General features: G+C 30.5%; 1 pseudogene; it reads right to left on the minus strand.

The window, feature by feature from the left end:
• Window positions 1-3694: 3694 nt before the first annotated feature.
• LOC112712676 (probable cysteine protease RD19D) lies at window positions 3695-6260 on the minus strand (annotated as a pseudogene).

Below are 6260 nucleotides of genomic sequence, written 5' to 3' on the forward strand. Positions count from 1 at the left end.
GATTAAAAAATAATTTAAATAAAAAAAATGAGTGAATGATTTAATGAAAAGCTTTGCCATTGATAGGGAGGTAAAAGAAATAGTGAATAGGAATAAAAAGATAATTTAAAAAAAAATTCTATAACAGTGATTTATTTACATATGCTTGCGAGTCACCAAAAAAAAATTTACATATGCTTGCGCATGTTCTTTTTGTTCTCGCTCCTTTTTCTTAATATTTTAATTTTATACGCCACATTATTCTTTTTCTTTTTCTTTATCTCATTTTCGTATTTTTCTTTTTTTATCATCGTCGCTATTACCGCTACCTCATCTTCTTCTTTCTTTTTTTTTTATCTCTTCTCCTCTTTCTTTTATAATTATCATCACTATCACGTCTCCTTTCTTTTTCTTATATGTATAATAGAAAAAAAAAAGAAAGAAATAAAAAAAATACATCATTAAAAAAGACATTTTTGTGCCTCTGTAGCAAAATTATTTTGGTATAAAAACTAAAAAATTTATGTGTTATTATTAAGAAATTTCGGTGTATTTTTATTCTGATAAATTCTACATAATTCAAAATTCATCATCTTTCTTCTCCTCATCTTCTACTGATGCTTCTTCTTTTTCATCATTATCATCTTCTTCTATCTTTTTTTTCTTATTCATCTTTTTGTTCTTGTTTTACCTTCTCAAGTTTCTTCTTGTTTTACTCTTTTAACAAAAATAAAAACAAAAAAATCAAATAAAGAAGAAGAAAAAATATATAATATTGCAAAATTATTAGGAAGATGATGAACCTACATTCATTCAATTAAAAGAAAGAAAGAAATAAAAAAAAGAAGAAAAATGCAGCATTAACGAAGATCGATATTTTTGTACTTTTGTAGCAAAATTTAGGTGCAAAAACTAAGAAATTTATGTGTTATTGTTAAGAAATTTCGGTATATTGTTATTTTGATAAGTTCTGCATAATTCAAAATTCTTCCTCTTCCTCTTTCTCCTCTTCATCTTTTGTTGCTGCTTCTTCTTCTGCATCTTCTTCTTATTTCATTTTCTCATAATTCTTCTTGTTTCATTCTTTTAAGAGGAATAAATTATATAAAAAAAAGAAAAATCAATGCTGCAAAATTATAAGAAGAAAAGGAGGAAAAGAAAAAATGCAACAACAACAGCAGCAATAAAAAAACGACGATAGAGAGAAAACACGCGAAGAAGAAGATTCCATCTTTGTTTGTGTGCTTGTTTTCTAATTGAGCTTGTGTATCGCAAGTATTAAGTAATTTTTGTACATTTCTGAGTTAATTGGGGTGGATTCTAGATTTAATTTTAGAGTTAATTGAGGTGCATTTCGAAAATAAGCTCAGACCAAAAGTGCACCTTATTTAGATCTAGAATGCACCGAGATTAAATTTAAAATGCACCGAAATTACTTAATGATAACTCTCTCAAAAACATGTAGCACAATTAAAAATTTTCGGTGTCAAAATTGAGAAACTTCTGTGTAACGATTAAAAAATTTTAGTGTTATTTCCTGATAAATTTTGCATAAACTTAAAACTCCTCTTCCTCCTCTTTCTTGATCATTATCATCTTTTTCTTTTCTTATTCATCGTCTTCTTCTTTTACTCTCTTAATAAGAATAAAGAAAGAAAAAATCAAACAAAGAAGAAAAAAATACATAATTTTGCAAAATCAATAGAAAGAAGATGAAGAAAAGAAAAAAAATGCAGCAATAACAACAACAATAAAAGAACGACGATGAAGATGAAACACGCAAGAAAAAAGAAGAAATGCAAAGAAAAAAGAAAAGAAACGCAAAGAAGAAGGAGAAAAAGGAAGAAGAGGAAGAGCAGGAGGAAAAGGAGGAGAAACGAGAGATACGAATATTAGAGGAGGAATATAAAAAAGAAAAACGGCGTAATTTTACACGTACTTTATATAAGTGAATTTTATTGAGTTATAGTTAACTTGATTGAATTTAGTTGACAAAAAATTTAAATATATAGCAGGACTGTTAAAAAAATTGTGACGGAATGAACGTATTTAGCTGTGATATAATAATTCGTTATTGACAAGTTGGTTATATTTTTTTGGCTGGTGAACTAGTTCATTTAAAAAAATCGAACTTAATTATGATAGTTTATTAGTTAGTATTTTTTTTTGGTGACAGTTTATTAGTTAGTATAAATTATTATAAATAGAAATAGTAAAAATATAATCAGATAAAAAATTAGTAATTGGCATAATTTATTTTTTGGGAGTCATCTTTCTATAAAATTATCTCCTTTTTATTTTTTTTATCTAATTAATCTTTTTCTATTTATCTCTTAGCTCATTATTTCCTTTCTATTCTATATTCTTACTCTTTCAATTATGCTTTCATTGAACACTATCTATTTTTTAGAGTGGTTTGGCGAACTCAGATATTATCCAAACTAGCATGGTTAGTGAGTATTTTGACAAATTCATAACTTATGCAAGTTTCATTGATATGCATGGTCATTAAATTTTACCACATTGCTTCATCAATGGACTACATATATCCATATTTTCAAAGAGGTTTTCATTGAAAATCCAAAATCTCTTTTCAGTGTTTTATATTTAACAAAATTCTATGAAAAAGAAAATTACAAATCCAAGTTTAGATTCAAGATTCGCATATCAGCAGATCTCAAAAAAGGAAGATGTTGAATTAGAAAAGGAAACAACAAAATTGCAACCATAAAACCAAACTCCAGAACTAATAACAATGTCAATCCGTCCAAAGCATTCTAAATTTCAAATAATCACTAGCAAACTAACAAATCAACATCAGCAGGACAAATCTGGAAAATGGCAACAAGTTACGCACGGCCAACTGCGGTTGTTAAAAAAAAAAAAAAAAGTAATGTAATAAATTAAAGTCTAAGTTTCAATTAGGATAATTTTATTAGTATGAATTACTATAAATGTAGATGGTGTAGGAGTGTAATCAATCAGGTAAAAAATTAGTAATTGACATAATTTTTTCTTTCAAATTCTTCCTTCTATGAAATTATCTCCTCCTTATTTTTCTTTGATCAAATTAATTTTTTCCTATTTTTCTCTTATCTTATTAATTTTTTTTATTCTATATTCTTTCCCTTTCACATTATACATGTACAATATCTCGATTTTTTTTTCAATGCATACTCTCAGCCTTAGCTTTTAACTTACTAGTAACTCTTCGAAAGATCTTATTATATATAAGATACATACGTGATACATCGATCATATACATCATACATCTTGGTCACAATTACTATCATTTATATGGAAATTTTATTTCTAGAAGATAAACAAGACCCAAACCAACGAAATTCAAGCAGACTACAAGATATGCAAACTACCTAAATTACAAAGCTAATATATTGTACCAAAGATCTTTTAGGTGAAATAATCTTTTGGTAATTGGCACAAAATAGTAACATAGCATCCGATCCTACTAGTATATACTATCTATAGAAAGGATTGGACGACCTAATGCATTTTTTGGACTTGGCTATCACTAGTATATTAAGCATTCTAAAAAAATTACCATTTTTACCCCTAAAAGATACAGACGCCGACAATATATCCATATAAGAATAAAACGACAATTGTAACCACGGAAGATGGCCTTTGTGTACTACATGGCTTCCGTGTGCCAAAAGTAACATACGGAAGCCATCTTCCGTGATTACAATTGTCGTTTTATTCTTATATAAATATATTTGTCGACGTTTATGTCTGTATCTTTTATAGGTACGAATGGTAATTTATTCTTCAAACTTATATATAACACACATTATAGCAAAGTACATCATTAGCGTGTGTTGTTTGTGTGTTGTATCTAATGGGACACCATTGCAGTAGAAACCAACGTGTTCACTCCACACATGTTATATCCTCTGCAAATCTTGAAATACCCATGTTCTCCCCAACGCTTCCCCCATGAATTCTTGATTATCCAGTATGGTTTGTTCCCAAGTCTAAGGATGGAGAAGCCTTTTGTACCATAGCCAACTAGTAACCCACCATGGTTGGGCTTCTTTCCACATATAAAAGGGCATGACACACCTCCTATGTAGGTTTGCATGTAAACTGCATTCACTCCAACTGCACACATTAACAATACTTCATCATAAACAACATTAATGCTAATAATATCTTCTAGTGCTAATATTGATGCATACATGTCAACATAATTAGATAGACATAATAAAAATGTTGAATTAAGGAGACTTACTAGCAAGAGGGCCTTGTTTGACTAAATATGCAGCAATTTGGTCATCATCCGCAGGGATATTGGTGAAATTTGATACTCTAACTACTATTTTGTTTTTGTCAAATTTACATTCACCTCTGTTTTGAGTGTAGGGATATGTTGCTTCCTCTTCCACACCGCCAGCTTCCATCAAATAGTTATAGGCATTTGTCATAAGACCACCCTGACAACCATTGTCGCATGCTGTCTTATCTGTTATGTCACACTTAATAAAAATGTAAGAAGAATAAATTAGAAATAAACATACAAAAAAAATTGCACATATTACATTAATATAATACACCAAGTAGATTAACCAAACATTTTCGTAACATAATATATAATTAGAGTTATGAATTTTTATGACTAAAACAAGGATTTAACTAACAACAAAAACCATATTATTACACATTGAAAAATAAATGTTTACTTTATTGTCACAATCTATGAGCTGTTGTTCACTAAGATTAAGAAGCTTGCCCGTTGCAATAAAATGAGCTCCTTCAAGAGTTCCTGTAGTGCTGAAAGCCCAACAAGCTCCACACATACCCTGTATTAATTATGTACAAATACTTATCATTAACCATGCAAAAATATTAAAATTGATCAACAATATTTAAGAAAAGTAGCAAATATTCATGTAAAGCCAAGTTATTAGCTTATTATTAAGTTAAAAGAATATTAGCTTATTATTAAGTTAAAAGAATAAGCATAATTGATAGGGGTGTACGCGGATCGGATCGGATATGACCGAAAATTCGATCCGATCCGCATCATTCCATCAGATCGGATATGATATCCGCATTTTTTTAGTGTCCGATCCAATCGCAATCGGGTCGGATATTGGATATATCTGCGTAACTGAACATTCTCTTTTTAATAATATTTTTAGGTAAAAAATCCTTCGCACTTTTAAATTTATTTATTCCTAGAATATTTTTAATCAAACTTTTCTTAAATAACAAAAATAAAATAATAATTCCTAACTAAAACATACAAACAAGTAAATATAATATGTATATATGTTTATTTATTTTTTAATTATTATTGTGCAGATCTCCGGATCCGCGGATGGATATGCGGATGTAGAGCAGATATCCGCAATCCAATCCGTATAGGGTGCCGATCGGATCGTATCTACAATTTTGGTTCGGATGTGAATATTTATCGTGGATCTGGGGATACGATCCAATCCATGATCCAATCCATGAACACCCCTATAATTGATCATTCCTAGTTTCACCCCAAATTTAACCTAACCAAACCAAAACAGAATAATCGATTCGCCATTGATTTTTTTTCCAATTTTAGAATACGGTAGAAACTCACAACTCTCGTGATTCATTATATGAAATTGATGATTAAAAACTATTAATCAACAATTTAATTATCCATATCAAATTATCTAACAATTTTCAACTACGTTTTCACTTCACCTTAGACTACTCACCTGAGTCTTAACTTCAGTAACCGCTCCTTTCTCTCTCCAATCAAAAGTTTCCGGTAACCCTTCCACCTTCAAGGGTGGCGCCATCCTATCGGCAGTAAATTGATTTTCGTTCTGAGACACCAAACCGTGAGTGTACAACCTCAAGAATTCCATTTGTGTGAGATCTGAGAACTGTGTGACACCATGAGCGGCTGAGGGATCAAGCACTTGGTGTCTTAAGGCCGTGACGATGTTGTCGGCAAAGATTCCAAGGCGACGGAGATACTCCTCTCTGGTGGTGTAGTTCTTGCTGTAGTTCTCCATGAAGGCTTTGAATTTGTTCTCTGTTGAGAGAAGGTAGTTGTCCTTTTGCTCCAGTTTTCTTGCTATTTCCTCAACAGTCATTGCCGATGATGAGAGAACCACCATCAAAGTACAGCAGAGGAAGAGTAGGAAGCGTGTATGGCATGTAAGTAAAGGCCATTGTAGCTTTGTGAACATGGTGTCACTGCTTTTCAGATATGTTTAGTGTTCTCGTTTTGTTTGTTTGTTTGTTATGTATGCGTTTCATGGGTTGTTATA

Source organism: Arachis hypogaea, chromosome 9 (assembly GCF_003086295.3).
Source record: "Arachis hypogaea cultivar Tifrunner chromosome 9, arahy.Tifrunner.gnm2.J5K5, whole genome shotgun sequence".
Lineage (NCBI taxonomy): Eukaryota > Viridiplantae > Streptophyta > Magnoliopsida > Fabales > Fabaceae > Arachis > Arachis hypogaea.